Raw genomic sequence first — 15,415 nt, forward strand, 5'->3', positions numbered from 1 at the left:
TCTCTCTCTCTCCTTCTCCCTCTCTCCCTCTCCTCCTTCTTCTCTCCCTTCTCCTCTCCTCTCTCTCTCTCTCTCTCTCCTCTCCCTATCTCTCTCTCCTCTCTCTCTCTCCTCTCTCCCCTTTCCTCTCCTCTCTTCTCCCTCTCTCTCTCTCTTCTCCCTCTCTCTCTTCTCTCTCTTCCTTCTCTCTCCCTCTCTCCCTCTCTTCCTCTCTTCTCTTCCTCTCTCCCTTCTCCTCTTCTTCCTCTCTCTTCTCTTTCCTTCTCTCTCTCTCCCTCTCTCTCTCCTTCTCTCTTTCTTCCCCCTTCTTCCTCTCTCTTCCCTCTCTCCTCTTCCTCTCCTCTCTCTCTCTCCTTCTCTCCCTTCTCTCTCTTCTCTCTCTCTCTTCTCCCATCTCTTCTCCCTCTTCTTCTTCCCTCTCTCTCCCTCTCTCCCCATCTCTCTCTCTCCCTCTCTCCCCATCTCTCTCTCTCTCTCTCTCCCCATCTCTCTCTCTCCCTCCCCTGTAAAGAAGTGTGTTCTGTGTGCTATAATAATTTCTCTAATGTTTCCTCTGGAATGTCTTGTCACTCTGGGAGGCTGTGGTTGTCCCTTTACTGGCAGATAACGGGCCTGGCAGATAACGGGCCTGGCAGATAGTTGTTCTAGTTGGTACAGTTCCTACAGAAGAGCTAGAAATTAAAGAGGTTAAATGTTTAATGTTTAATTTTTACCTTCTGATGGCAGGGCTTCTGTCTGAAGTAACAGGGCTTCTGTCTGAAGTAACAGGGCTTCTGTCCGAAGTAACAGGGCTTCTGTCTGAAGTAACAGGGCTTCTGTCTGAAGTAACAGGGCTTCTGTCCGAAGTAACAGGGCTTCTGTCTGAAGTAACAGGGCTTCTGTCTGAAGTAACAGGGCTTCTGTCTGAAGTACCAGGGCTTCTGTCTGAAGTACCAGGGCTTCTGTCTGAAGTAACAGGGCTTCTGTCTGAAGTAACGGGGCTTCTGTCCGAAGTAACAGGGCTTCTGTCTGAAGTAACAGGGCTTCTGTCTGAAGTAACAGGGCTTCTGTCTGAAGTAACAGGGCTTCTGTCTGAAGTAACAGGGCTTCTGTCTGAAGTAACAGGGCTTCTGTCTGAAGTAACAGGGCTTCTGTCTGACGTAACAGGGCTTTATTCTAAAGTAACGGGGCTTCTGTCTGACGTAACAGGGCTTTATTCTAAAGTAACTGGGCTTTATTCTTTAGTAACGGGGCTTTATTCTGAAGTAACGGGGCTTCTGTCTGAAGTAACGAGGCTTCTGTCTGAAGTAACGGGGCTTCTGTCTGAAGTAACGGGGCTTCTGTCTGAAGTAACGGGGCTTCTGTCTGAAGTAACGGGGCTTCTGTCTGAAGTAACGCGGCTTCTGTCTGAAGTAACGGGGCTTCTGTCTGAAGTAACGGTGCTTCTGTCTGAAGTAACGGGGCTTCAGTCTGAGGTAACGGTGCTTCAGTCTGAGGTAACGGTGCTTCAGTCTGAGGTAACGGAGCTTCAGTCTGTGGTAACGGGGCTTCAGTCTGTAGTAACGGTGCTTCAGTCTGTAGTAACGGGGCTTCAGTCTGTAGTAACGGGGCTTCAGTCTGAGGTAACGGGGCTTCAGTCTGAGGTAACGGGGCTTCAGTCTGAGGTAACGGGGCTTCAGTCTGAGGTAACGGGGCTTCAGTCTGAGGTAACGGGGCTTCAGTCTGAGGTAACGGGGCTTCAGTCTGAAGTAACAGGGCTTCAGTCTGTAGTAACTAGTCTGTTCTCCCAACCAGAGCTGATATCAACGCAGAGTGAAAACAAATGAGATTACAGGGTTTCCGGACGACCAAGATACACTGGTTTAAAACGGCTGGTCTTAAAATACATGAAATTATTTTCAAATCCTCTTTCATGCCATCCTCGGTCTTTGTGTGCCATTTTAACATTCTCTCTCTCTCTCAATCCCTCAGTCTATCGCTCTCTTTTTCCCTCTTTCGCTTCTCACTCTCTCCCTCAATCTCTCTCAATCTCTCTCTCGTTCGCTCTATTGCTCGCGCTCCCTCAATCTCTCTCTCTCACCCTCAATCTCTCTCGCGCTCCCTCAATCTCTCTCTCGCGCTCCCTCAATCTCTCTCTCTCGCTCCCTCAATCTCTCTCGCGCTCCCTCAATCTCTCTCGCGCTCCCTCAATCTCTCTCGCTCCCTCAATCTCTCTCGCGCTCCCTCAATCTCTCTCGCGCTCCCTCAATCTCTCTCTCTCGCTCGCTCTATTGCTCGCGCTCCCTCAATCTCTCTCGCGCTCCCTCAATCTCTCTCGCGCTCCCTCAATCTCTCTCTCTCTCCCTCAATCTCTCTCTCGCTCCCTCAATCTCTCTCTCGCTCCCTCAATCTCTCTCTCGCTCCCTCAATCTCTCTCTCGCGCTCCCTCAATCTCTCTCTCGCGCTCCCTCAATCTCTCTCTCGCGCTCCCTCAATCTCTCTCTCGCGCTCCCTCAATCTCTCTCTCGCGCTCCCTCAATCTCTCTCTCGCGCTCCCTCAATCTCTCTCTCGCGCTCCCTCAATCTCTCTCTCGCGCTCCCTCAATCTCTCTCTCGCGCTCCCTCAATCTCTCTCGCGCTCCCTCAATCTCTCTCTCGCGCTCCCTCAATCTCTCTCTCGCGCTCCCTCAATCTCTCTCTCGCGCTCCCTCAATCTCTCTCTCGCTCCCTCAATCTCTCTCTCTCGCTCCCTCAATCTCTCTCTCGCGCTCCCTCAATCTCTCTCTCGCTCCCTCAATCTCTCTCTCGCTCCTCAATCTCTCTCGCGCTCCCTCATCTCCTCTCTCGCTCTCCTCAATCTCTCTCTCGCCTCCTCAATCTCTCTCCCTCCCTCAATCTCTCTCGCGCTCCCTCAATCTCTCTCTCGCTCCCTCAATCTCTCTCTCCTCCCTCAATCTCTCTCTCTCGCTCCCTCAATCTCTCTCTCTCGCTCCCTCAATCTCTCTCTCTCGCTCCCTCAATCTCTCTCTCTCTCTCCTCAATCTCTCTCTCCCTCCCTCAATCTCTCTCTCCCTCCCTCAATCTCTCTCTCGCTCCCTCAATCTCTCTCTCTCCCTCCCTCAATCTCTCTCTCCCTCCCCCAATCTCTCTCTCTCGCTCCCTCAATCTCTCTCGCGCTGCTGGACCATTCTTGATACACACGGGAAACTGTTGTGTGAACCCAGCAACATTGCAGTTCTTGACTCAAACCGGTGCGCCTGGCACCTACTAGTATACCTCGTTCAAAGACCCTTAAATATCATGTCTTGCCCAGTCACCCTCTGAATGGTACACGTACACAATCCATGTCTCAATTGTCTCACAGCTTAGAAATCCTCCTTTAACCAGTCTCCTCCCCTTCATCTACATGTCTCCTCCCCTTCATCTGCATGTCTCCTCCCCTTCATCTACATGTCTCCTCCCCTTCATCTACACTGATTGAAGTGGATTTAACAAGTGACCTCAATAAGGGATCATATCTTTCACCTGGATCCACCTGGTCAGTCTGTGTCATGGAAAGAGCAGGTGTTCTTAATGTTTTGTCTAGTCAGGGATAGTAAATGATTGCTTTTGTTCCTGGTGTATGTGATGATGGTGGTCTCTGTGTGTCCCAAATGGCACCAGCCTTCACAGTGCACTTCACCTCTATGGGCCCTGGTCAAAAAGTAGTGCACTGCATCGAGGGTCTATGGTGCCGTTTGTGAGGGTACAGAGAGCAGAGGTTGGCTCCGCGGTGAAGTTCATTAACGTGATGTATGGTCTTGTGTTCCTGGCAGGAAGAGTCATTAAAACTACACTGAACAAAAAAATAGACTCAACGTCCAATCATTTCAAAGAGTTTTACAGTTCATGTAAGGAAATCAGTGAATTTAAATCAATAAACGAGGTCCTAATCTATGGATTTCACATGACTGGGAATACATTTGGTCACGGACACCTTTCAAAAAAACAATATGTGGGGGTGTGGATCAGAGAACCAGTCAGTATCTGGTGGATGGAACCAGTCAGTAGATCAGAAAACCAGTCAGTATCTGGTGTGGATCAGAGAACCAGTCAGTATCTTGTGGATCAGAGAACCAGTCAGTATCTGGTGTGGATCAGAAAACCAGTCAGTATCTGGTGTGGATCAGAAAACCAGTCAGTATCTGGTGTGGATCAGAAAACCAGTCAGTATCTGGGTGGATCAGAGAACCAGTCAGTATCTGGTGTGGATCAGAGAACCAGTCAGATCTGTGTGGTCAGAAAACCAGTCAGTATTGTGGCAGAAAACCAGTCAGTATGGATCAGAAAACCAGTCAGTATCTGGTGTGGATCAGAAAACCAGTCAGTATTGGTGGATCAGAGAACCAGTCAGATTGGCTGTAGGAGACAGTCAGTCTGAGGTGGATGTCAGATCTGATTTGTCAGGTCAGTATCTGGTGTGGATCAGAGAACCAGTCAGTATCTGGTGCACAGTCAGTATTGGTGTGGATCAGAAAACCAGTCATCTGGCTGGATTGAAACCAGTCAGTATCTGGTCTGATCAGAAAACAGTTTGGGTCTACCACCATTTGCCTCATGCAGGGCATAGGGTTGACCAGATTGATTTAGGTCTGTAACAGTTTGGGTCTAGAGGCAGGGCAGGGCAGGGCAGGATTGATTTAGGTCTATAACAGTTTGGGTCTAGAGGCAGGGCAGGGCAGGATTGATTTAGGTCTATAACAGTTTGGGTCTAGAGGCAGGGCAGGGCAGGATTGATTTAGGTCTATAACAGTTTGGGTCTAGAGGCAGGGCAGGGCAGGATTGATTTAGGTCTATAACAGTTTGGGTCTAGAGTGTCACCCCTTTGAAGAGGGGATGACAGCTGGGAGGAGGCTGCTTTCCAATCTTTGGGGATCTCAGACGATTCGAAAGAGATGTTGTAACCATTTTTGTGGATAGTTTTAGAAAGAGAGTGTCCAGATTGTCTAGCCCGGATGATTTGTAGGGGTCAGAATTTTGCAGCTTTTTCAGAACATCAGCTGCCTGGATTTGGGTGAAGGAGAAATGATGGAGGCTTGGGCTAGTTGCTGCAGGGGTGCATAGCTGCTGGCCGGGTTGGGCTAGTTGCTGCAGGGGGTGCATAGTTGCTGCAGTTGCTGGGGGTGCATAGCTGTGGCCGGGGCTGGGCTAGTTGCCAGGGGGGCATAGCTGTTGGCCGGGTTGGGCTAGTTGCTGCAGGGGTGCATAGCTGCTGGCAGGGGGGTTGGGGGTGCAGGGGGTGCATAGCTGCTGGCCCGGGTTGGGTTAGCCAGGTGGAAAGCATGGCCAGCTGTAGAAAAATGCTTATTGAAATGATCGATTATCGTAGATTTATCATTGGTGACGGTGTTTCCTAGCCTCAGAGCAGTGGGCAGCTGCGAGGAGGTGTTCTTATTCTCCATGGACTTTACAGTGTCCCAAAACATTTTGGAATTAGTGCTACAGGATGCAAATTTCTGTTTGAAAAAAGCTAGCCTTAGCTTTCCTAACTGACTGTGTATATTGGTTCCTGACTTCCCTGAAAAGTTGCATATCACGGGGGCCTATTCGATTCTAATGTGACTATGATGAGGTGTGGGCGTTACCCAGACATACAGAAACACTCACATTACCCAGACAGATGGTGAAAGGATATTGATATTCCATGATGTGCTGTTTGTTCCATCTCATCCACAGCACAGCTCCTATATATCCCAGGGAGATGGTTTTTCATGGAGATCTATTTGAATTAGATTGTGTTTTAATCCCTTATCCGTGTCAGTGGGGGACTGCTAGGTTTCATTGTCAATGTTCCCATCCTCTGAATGCACCATGACTGGTCCAAATGGGTCCCAATGTGGTTCTGGTCTAAAGTAGTGAACCCTGACTGGCCCAAATGGGACCCAATGTGGTTCTGGTCTAAAGTAGTGAACCCTGACTGGCCCAAATGGGACCCAATGTGGTTCTGGTCTAAAGTAGTGAACCCTGACTGGCCCAAATGGGTCCGATATGGTTCTGGTCTAAAGTAGTGAACCCTGACTGGCCCAAATGGGTCCGATATGGTTCTGGTCTAAAGTAGTGAACCCTGACTGGCCCAAATGGGTCCTATATGACTCTGGTCTAAAGTAGTGAACCCTGACTGGCCCAAATGGGTCCCAATAAGGTTCTGGTCTAAAGTAGTGAACCCTGACTCGTCCAAATGGGACCCAATATGGTTCTGGTCTAAAGTAGTGAACCCTGACTGGCCCAAATGGGTCCCAATAAGGTTCTGGTCTAAAGTAGTGAACCCTGACAAATGGGTCCCATAAGGTTTTGGGTAACCTGACTGGCCCAAATGGGACCCAATGTGGTTCTGGTTTGAACCCTGACTGGCCCAAATGGGACCCAGTGGTTCTGGTCTAAAGTAGTGAACCCTGACTGGCCCAAATGGGACCCAATGTGGTTCTGGTCTAAAGTGAACTTTGACTGGTAGTGGGTCAATGCTTTCTGGTCTTCCAGATGAACCCCTGTCCAAATGGGACCCAATGCTGGTTCTCTTTCTAAAGATGAGCCCTGACTGGCCCAAATGGGGGTCTGGTCTAAATGTGCTTGACTGGCTTCCAGATGGGTCCCCTGTGTAGTGGGGTCAAGTAGTGTGACTGGCCCAAATGGGCTCCTAATAAGGTTCTTGGGACCCAATGTGGTTCCTTCCAGATGAGCCCTGTGCCCAAATAGAAATGGGGTCTAAAATGCTTTCTCTCTTCCAGATGAGCCCTGTGTAGTGGGGTCAATGCTTTCTCTCTTCCAGATGAGCCCTGTGTAGTGGGGTCAATGCTTTCTCTCTTCCAGATGAGCCCTGTGTAGTGGGGTCAATGCTTTCTCTCTTCCAGATGAGCCCTGTGTAGTGGGGTCAATGCTTTCTCTTTCCAGATGAGCCCTGTGTAGTGGGGTCAATGCCTTCTCTCTTCCAGATGAGCCCTGTGTAGTGGGGTCAATGCTTTCTCTCTTCCAGATGAGCCCTGTGTAGTGGGGTCAATGCTTTCTCTGTGTGTTTTCGTCTCTACAGTAGACACTAGACTAGAGGGGCTGGTGTGATACTATACTGTGTGTTGTGGTCTCTACAGTAGACACTAGACTAGAGGAGCTGGTATGTTACTATACTGTGTGTTGTGGTCTCTACAGTAGACACTAGGCTAGCTAACCTAGATTCAGCCTAGCTAACCTACCAAGTCACTCTCTCTCCCAGGGGCTGGCAGGAGGTCACATGACTTCAGCAGAAGTGGCCGACTAATGTATGACTAATGTCGTGCCTAAATCACAGCCCTGTCCCCAGGCTTCTCCTCTCACCCCAGCCCTTGTCCTTGCTCTCTCCTTGACCCAACCCTCTGCTCTACTCTCCTCTCTGTATTGTCCCCAAGCTATATAAAGGACTGTCCTCACTGCTGCCCCCCTTAATAAAACCATGACTGGGCATTTTCCTCTGTTCTCGTATCACGTTATAATCAGGATGTAGAGTCTCTGTTTAGTCGCTGATGTCTCCCTCCAAGTCCTGTCATTTAGTCTGGTCTTACGGTTAAACTGTCCACATTACAGTTGACTACAATACATTTCTCAGACACACATCAAAGTGAATAGAATGTAGTCCTTCCTGGAAAGACCTCTTTATATCTGACCAGAGTCTGATCCACTAGATGGAGAGGGTGTAGTCTGATTTAAAGCCTACTTGAGAGGGTGTAGTCTGATTTAAAGCCTACTTGAGACAGTGTAGTCTGAGTTTGTGTAGTCTGAGTAGTCTGTGTGGGGACAGTCACCGGTCTGGGTGGTGACAGTCACCGGTCTGGGTGGGGACAGTCACCAAGTCTGTGTGGGGACAGTCACCAAGTCTGTGTGGGGACAGTCACCGGTCTGTGTGGGGACAGTCACCAGTCTGTGTGGGGACAGTCACCGGTCTGGGTGGTGACAGTCACCGGTCTGGGTGGGGACAGTCACCGGTCTGTGTGGGGACAGTCACCGGTCTGGGTGGTGACAGTCACCGGTCTGTGTGGGGACAGTCACCGGTCTGTGTGGGGACAGTCACCGGTCTGTGTGGGGACAGTCACCGGTCTGTGTGGGGACAGTCACCAAGTCTGTGTGGGGACAGTCACCGGTCTGGGTGGGGACAGTCACCGGTCTGTGGGGACAGTCACCAAGTCTGTGTGGGGACAGTCACCGGTCTGTGTGGGGACAGTCACCGGTCTGTGTGGGGACAGTCACCGGTCTGTGTGGGGACAGTCACCGGTCTGGGTGGGGACAGTCACCGGTCTGGGTGGGGACAGTCACCGGTCTGTGTGGGGACAGTCACCGGTCTGTGTGGGGACAGTCACCGGTCTGTGTGGGGACAGTCACCAAGTCTGTGTGGGGACAGTCACCGGTCTGTGTGGGGACAGTCACCGGTCTGTGTGGGGACAGTCACCGGTCTGTGTGGGGACAGTCACCGGTCTGTGTGGGGACAGTCACCGGTCTGTGTGGGGACAGTCACCAAGTCTGTGTGGGGACAGTCACCGGTCTGTGTGGGGACAGTCACCGGTCTGTGTGGGGACAGTCACCAAGTCTGTGTGGGGACAGTCACCGGTCTGTGTGGGGACAGTCACCGGTCTGTGTGAGGACAGTCACCGGTCTGTGTGGGGACAGTCACCGGTCTGGGTGGGGACAGTCACCGGTCTGTGTGGGGACAGTCACCGGTCTGTGTGGGGACAGTCACCGGTCTGTGTGGGGACAGTCACCAAGTCTGTGGGGACAGTCACCGGTCTGTGTGGGGACAGTCACCGGTCTGTGTGGGGACAGTCACCGGTCTGTGTGGGGACAGTCACCGGTCTGTGTGGGGACAGTCACCAAGTCTGTGTGGGGACAGTCACCGGTCTGTGTGGGGACAGTCACCGGTCTGGGTGGGGACAGTCACCGGTCTGGGTGGGGACAGTCACCGGTCTGTGTGGGGACAGTCACCAAGTCTGTGTGGGGACAGTCACCGGTCTGTGGGGACAGTCACCGGTCTGTGTGAGGACAGTCACCGGTCTGTGTGGGGACAGTCACCGGTCTGTGTGGGGACAGTCACCGGTCTGTGTGGGGACAGTCACCGGTCTGTGTGGGGACAGTCACCGGTCTGTGTGGGGACAGTCACCAAGTCTGTGTGGGGACAGTCACCGGTCTGTGTGGGGACAGTCACCGGTCTGTGTGGGGACAGTCACCAAGTCTGTGTGGGGACAGTCACCAAGTCTGTGTGGGGACAGTCACCAAGTCTGTGTGGGGACAGTCACCGGTCTGTGTGGGGACAGTCACCAAGTCTCTGTGGGGACAGTCACCGGTCTGTGTGGGGACAGTCACCGGTCTGTGTGGGGACAGTCACCGGTCTGGGTGGGGACAGTCACCGGTCTGTGTGGGGACAGTCACCGGTCTGTGTGGGGACAGTCACCGGTCTGGGTGGGGACAGTCACCGGTCTGTGTGGGGACAGTCACCGGTCTGTGTGGGGACAGTCACCAAGTCTGTGTGGGAGACAGTCACCGGTCTGTGTGGGGACAGTCACCGGTCTGTGTGGGGGGGGACAGTCACCGGTCTGTGTGGGGACAGTCACCAAGTCTGTGTGGGGACAGTCACCGGTCTGTGTGGGGACAGTCACCGGTCTGTGTGGGGACAGTCACCAAGTCTGTGTGGGGACAGTCACCGGTCTGTGTGTCGGTCTGTGTGTCTCCTGTCTCCTCATGAGTTGTTCAGTGCCTGTCTTGTAGACCTCTGGGGATGCTGGGTAAACAACAGACTACCAACAGACCTGTAGACCCCCGGGAATGCTGGGTAAACAACAGACCTGTAGACCCCCGGGGATGCTGGGTAAACAACAGACCTGTAGACCCCCGGGGATGCTGGGTAAACAACAGACCTGTAGACCCCCGGGGATGCTGGGTAAACAACAGACCTGTAGTCCCCCGGGGATGCTGGGTAAACAACAGACCTGTAGTCCCCCGGGGATGCTGGGTAAACAACAGACCTGTAGTCCCCCGGGGATGCTGGGTAAACAACAGACCTGTAGTCCCCCGGGGATGCTGGGTAAACAACAGACCTGTAGTCCCCCGGGATGCTGGGTAAACAACAGACCTGTAGTCCCCCGGGGATGCTGGGTAAACAACAGACCTGTAGTCCCCCGGGGATGCTGGGTAAACAACAGACCTGTAGTCCCCCGGGGATGCTGGGTAAACAACAGACCTGTAGTCCCCCGGGGATGCTGGGTAAACAACAGACTACCAACAGACTCGCCAGTGATCTTTAAAGGTCCAGCTGGTTTTATCTCTTTATCAAATCATTTCTGGGTAACAATGAAGTCGCTTACTGGGATTGTTTTCCATTAAAATGGTCAAAAATAAATAAAAATAGCTTCTTAGCAAAGAGACATTTCTCAAGCAAGAATCTAGCTGGGACTGTCTGGGTGTGGTCTGAGTGGGGAGGAGACAACGGAAAACTAGCTGTTATTGGCAGAGAGGTTTTAGAACTCTCTCTGATTGGTCTATTAACTAACGTCACCAGGCAGGCCAACACTCCTTCCCACCAAAACAGACTGACATTTCAGGAGGTCTTTTCAAACAGCTTTTACAGTATCAGGAAGTGATCACCGTTTACACATTTTCTCAGGATTATTCCAACCTCATAGTGTTGAAATATCTATAAAAGACAGAAAAAGCATGTTTGTCTGCATTGGGCCTTTAACACACATACACACCACACACACACACACACACACGCACACGCACACGCACACACACACGCAACACCACTTACCTGTAAATTATGCATGCGCTGTTCCGACACGTGTCACAGTTGGCCGTGTCCTGTCCGGTTCGATAGGAGAGGCTGAGGAGAGGGAGAGAGAGAGAGAGAGGGAGGATAGGAAAGAAAGGGGAGGAGAGGGGGAGATGAAAGGGGAGAGAGAGGGAGAGAGGGGGGAGCAGAGGAGAGAGTGAGAAAAGAGGAGATGGAGAGATGGGAGATGAAATGGGGGAGAGAGAGAGAGAGGAGGAGAGGAGAGGAGATGAAAGGGGGAGAGAGAGAGAGGGGGAGAAGAGAGGAGATGAGAGTGGGGAGAGAGAGGAGGGGGGGGGAGGAGAGGAGAGAGGGAGAGAAGAGAGGAGATGAATGAACAATCACAGGTTTGTTAGCCGTTTCCCTCCTCGTTTGCTCTCTGTCTCATCTGTTCTTCCTCATTAACAGAACGTGAACATGGACCTGAATAGACAGAGGTGTGTGTTCCATCCCTGATAAAGCTCTTTGTATGGACGGACGTTCTGTCCCTTTAGCTGAGGCCTTGTCTGATCCTGGGTTGAAGTGATGGCTCGGCATTTATGCGCGTGTGTGTGTGTGTGTGTGTGTGTGTGTGTGTGTGTGTGTGTGTGTGTGTGTGTGTGTGTGTGTGTGTGTGTGTGTGTGTGCCCACGCTGTGGAGGTCTGTAATGTTGTCAGACAATGATTGTCGTGCAAATCACTGTCGGTCTCAGGACAATTAACACAGAGATGATTTAGTATCTCCGGGCCTTCCACTCGTTGCCTCCAAACCACCCATACAGAACTTAACATCTACAGTTGGAACAGGCTAATACATATAGCCTACACCTTCACAATAAGTCCATGTAATATAGTCTACAACATCACAATAAATCCATGTAATATAGTCTACACCATCACAATAAATCCATGTAATATAGTCTACCTACACCATCACAATAAATCCATGTAATATAGTCTACACCTTCACAATAAATCCATGTAATATAGTCTACCTACACCTTCACAATAAATCCATGTAATATAGTCTACACCTTCACAATAAATCCATGTAATATAGTCTACCTACACCATCACAATAAATCCATGTAATATAGTCTACATCATCACAATAAATCCATGTAATATAGTCTACCTACACCATCACAATAAATCCATATAATATAGTCTACACCATCACAATAAATCCATGTAATATAGTCTACCTACACCATCACAATAAATCCATGTAATATAGTCTACACCATCACAATAAATCCATGTAATATAGTCTACACCATCACAATAAATCCATGTAATATAGTCTACACCATCACAATAAATCCATGTAATATAGTCTACACCATCACAATAAATCCATGTAATATAGTCTACACCATCACAATAAATCCATGTAATATAGTCTACACCTTCACAATAAATCCATGTAATATAGTCTACACCATCACAATAAATCCATGTAATATAGTCTACACCATCACAATAAATCCATGTAATATAGTCTACACCATCACAATAAATCCATGTAATATAGTCTACACCTTCACAATAAATCCATGTAATATAGTCTACCAATAAACACCATCACAATAAATCCATGTAATATAGTCTACACCATCACAATAAATCCATGTAATATAGTCTACACCTTCACAATAAATCCATGTAATATAGTCTACACCATCACAATAAATCCATGTAATATAGTCTACACCATCACAATAAATCCATGTAATATAGTCTACACCATCACAATAAATCCATGTAATATAGTCTACACCATCACAATGTAATATAATAAATCACCATGTAATATAGTCTACACCATCACAATAAATCCATGTAATATAGTCTACACCATCACAATAAATCCATGTAATATAGTCTACACCATCACAATAAATCCATGTAATATAGTCTACACTACACCTTCACAATAAATCCATGTAATATAGTCTACACCTTCACAATAAATCCATGTAATATAGTCTACCTACACCATCACAATAAATCCATGTAATATAATCTACACCATCACAATAAATCCATGTAATATAGTCTACACCATCACAATAAATCCATATAATATAGTCTACACCATCACAATAAATCCACGTAATATAGTCTACACCATCACAATAAATCCATATAATATAGTCTACACCATCACAATAAATCCATATAATATAGTCTACACCATCACAATAAATCCATATAATATAGTCTACACCATCACAATAAATCCATGTAATATAGTCTACACCATCACAATAAACCCATGTAATATAGTCTACACCATCACAATAAATCCATGTAATATAGTCTACACCATCACAATAAATCCATGTAATAGTCTACACCATCACAATAAATCCATGTAATATAGTCTACACCATCACAATAAATCCATGTAATATAGTCTACACCTTCACAATAAATCCATGTAATATAGTCTACACCTTCACAATAAATCCATGTAATATAGTCTACACCATCACAATAAATCCATGTAATATAGTCTACACCATCACAATAAATCCATGTAATATAGTCTACACCATCACAATAAATCCATGTAATATAGTCTACCTACACCATCACAATAAATCCATGTAATATAGTCTACACCTTCACAATAAATCCATGTAATATAGTCTACACCATCACAATAAATCCATGTAATATAGTCTACACCATCACAATAAATCCATGTAATATAGTCTACACCATCACAATAAATCCATGTAATATAGTCTACACCATCACAATAAATCCATGTAATATAGTCTACACCTTCACAATAAATCCATGTAATATAGTCTACACCTTCACAATAAATCCATGTAATATAGTCTACCTACACCATCACAATAAATCCATGTAATATAGTCTACACCATCACAATAAATCCATGTAATATAGTCTACCTACACCATCACAATAAATCCATGTAATATAGTCTACACCATCACAATAAATCCATGTAATATAGTCTACCTACACCATCACAATAAATCCATGTAATATAGTCTACACCATCACAATAAATCCATGTAATATAGTCTACACCATCACAATAAATCCATGTAATATAGTCTACACCATCACAATAAATCCATGTAATATAGTCTACACCATCACAATAAATCCATGTAATATAGTCTACACCATCACAATAAATCCATGTAATATAGTCTACACCATCACAATAAATCCATGTAATATAGTCTACACCATCACAATAAATCCATGTAATATAGCCTACACCATCACAATAAATCCATGTAATATAGTCTACACCATCACAATAAATCCATGTAATATAGTCTACACCATCACAATAAATCCATGTAATATAGTCTACACCATCACAATAAATCCATGTAATATAGTCTACACCATCACAATAAATCCATGTAATATAGTCTACACCATCACAATAAATCCATGTAATATAGTCTACACCTTCACAATAAATCCATGTAATATTATATATAGTCTACACCATCACAATAAATCCATGTAATATAGTCTACACCTTCACAATAAATCCATGTAATATAGTCTACACCACCACAATAAATCCATGTAATATAGTCTACACCTTCACAATAAATCCATGTAATATAGTCTACACCTTCACAATAAATCCATGTAATATAGTCTACACCATCACAATAAATCCATGTAATATAGTCTACACCATCACAATAAATCCATGTAATATAGTCTACACCTTCACAATAAATCCATGTAATATAGTCTACACCTTCACAATAAATCCATGTAATATAGTCTACACCATCACAATAAATCCATGTAATATAGTCTACACCATCACAATAAATCCATGTAATATAGTCTACACCATCACAATAAATCCACGTAATATAGTCTACACCATCACAATAAATCCATGTAATATAGTCTACACCATCACAATAAATCCATGTAATATAGTCTACACCATCACAATAAATCCATGTAATATAGTCTACACCATCACAATAAATCCACGTAATATAATCTACACCATCACAATAAATCCATGTAATATAGTCTACACCTTCACAATAAATCCATGTAATATAGTCTACACCTTCACAATAAATCCATGTAATATAGTCTACCTACACCATCACAATAAATCCATGTAATATAGTCTACACCATCACAATAAATCCATGTAATATAGTCTACACCATCACAATAAATCCATGTAATATAGTCTACACCATCACAATAAATCCATGTAATATAGTCTACCTACACCATCACAATAAATCCATGTAATATAGTCTACAATCACAATAAAATCCATGTAATATAGCCTACACCTTCACAATAAATCCATATAGTCTACACCTTCACAAATATAGTCTACACCATCACAATAAATCCATGTAATATAGTCTACACCATCACAATAAATCCATGTAATATAGTCTACCTACACCATCACAATAAATCCATGTAATATAGTCTACACCATCACAATAAATCCATGTAATATAGTCTACACCATCACAATAAATCCATGTAATATAGTCTACACCATCACAATAAATCCATGTAATATAGTCTACACCATCACAATAAATCCATGTAATATAGTCTACACCATCACAATAAATCCATGTAATATAGTCTACACCA

General features: G+C 46.4%; 1 long non-coding RNA gene across 1 annotated transcript; it reads right to left on the reverse strand.

The window, feature by feature from the left end:
• Positions 1-9,724: 9,724 nt before the first annotated feature.
• LOC127919560 (uncharacterized) lies at positions 9,725-10,772 on the reverse strand. The gene is made up of 3 exons (XR_008103338.1): positions 10,082-10,772; positions 9,795-10,046; positions 9,725-9,758 (listed from the first exon to the last, which is right to left on the reverse strand). It is a non-coding gene; the product is annotated as an uncharacterized LOC127919560 (long non-coding RNA).
• Positions 10,773-15,415: the final 4,643 nt, after the last annotated feature.

This window comes from Oncorhynchus keta, unplaced genomic scaffold, assembly GCF_023373465.1.
Source record: "Oncorhynchus keta strain PuntledgeMale-10-30-2019 unplaced genomic scaffold, Oket_V2 Un_contig_1703_pilon_pilon, whole genome shotgun sequence".
Lineage (NCBI taxonomy): Eukaryota > Metazoa > Chordata > Actinopteri > Salmoniformes > Salmonidae > Oncorhynchus > Oncorhynchus keta.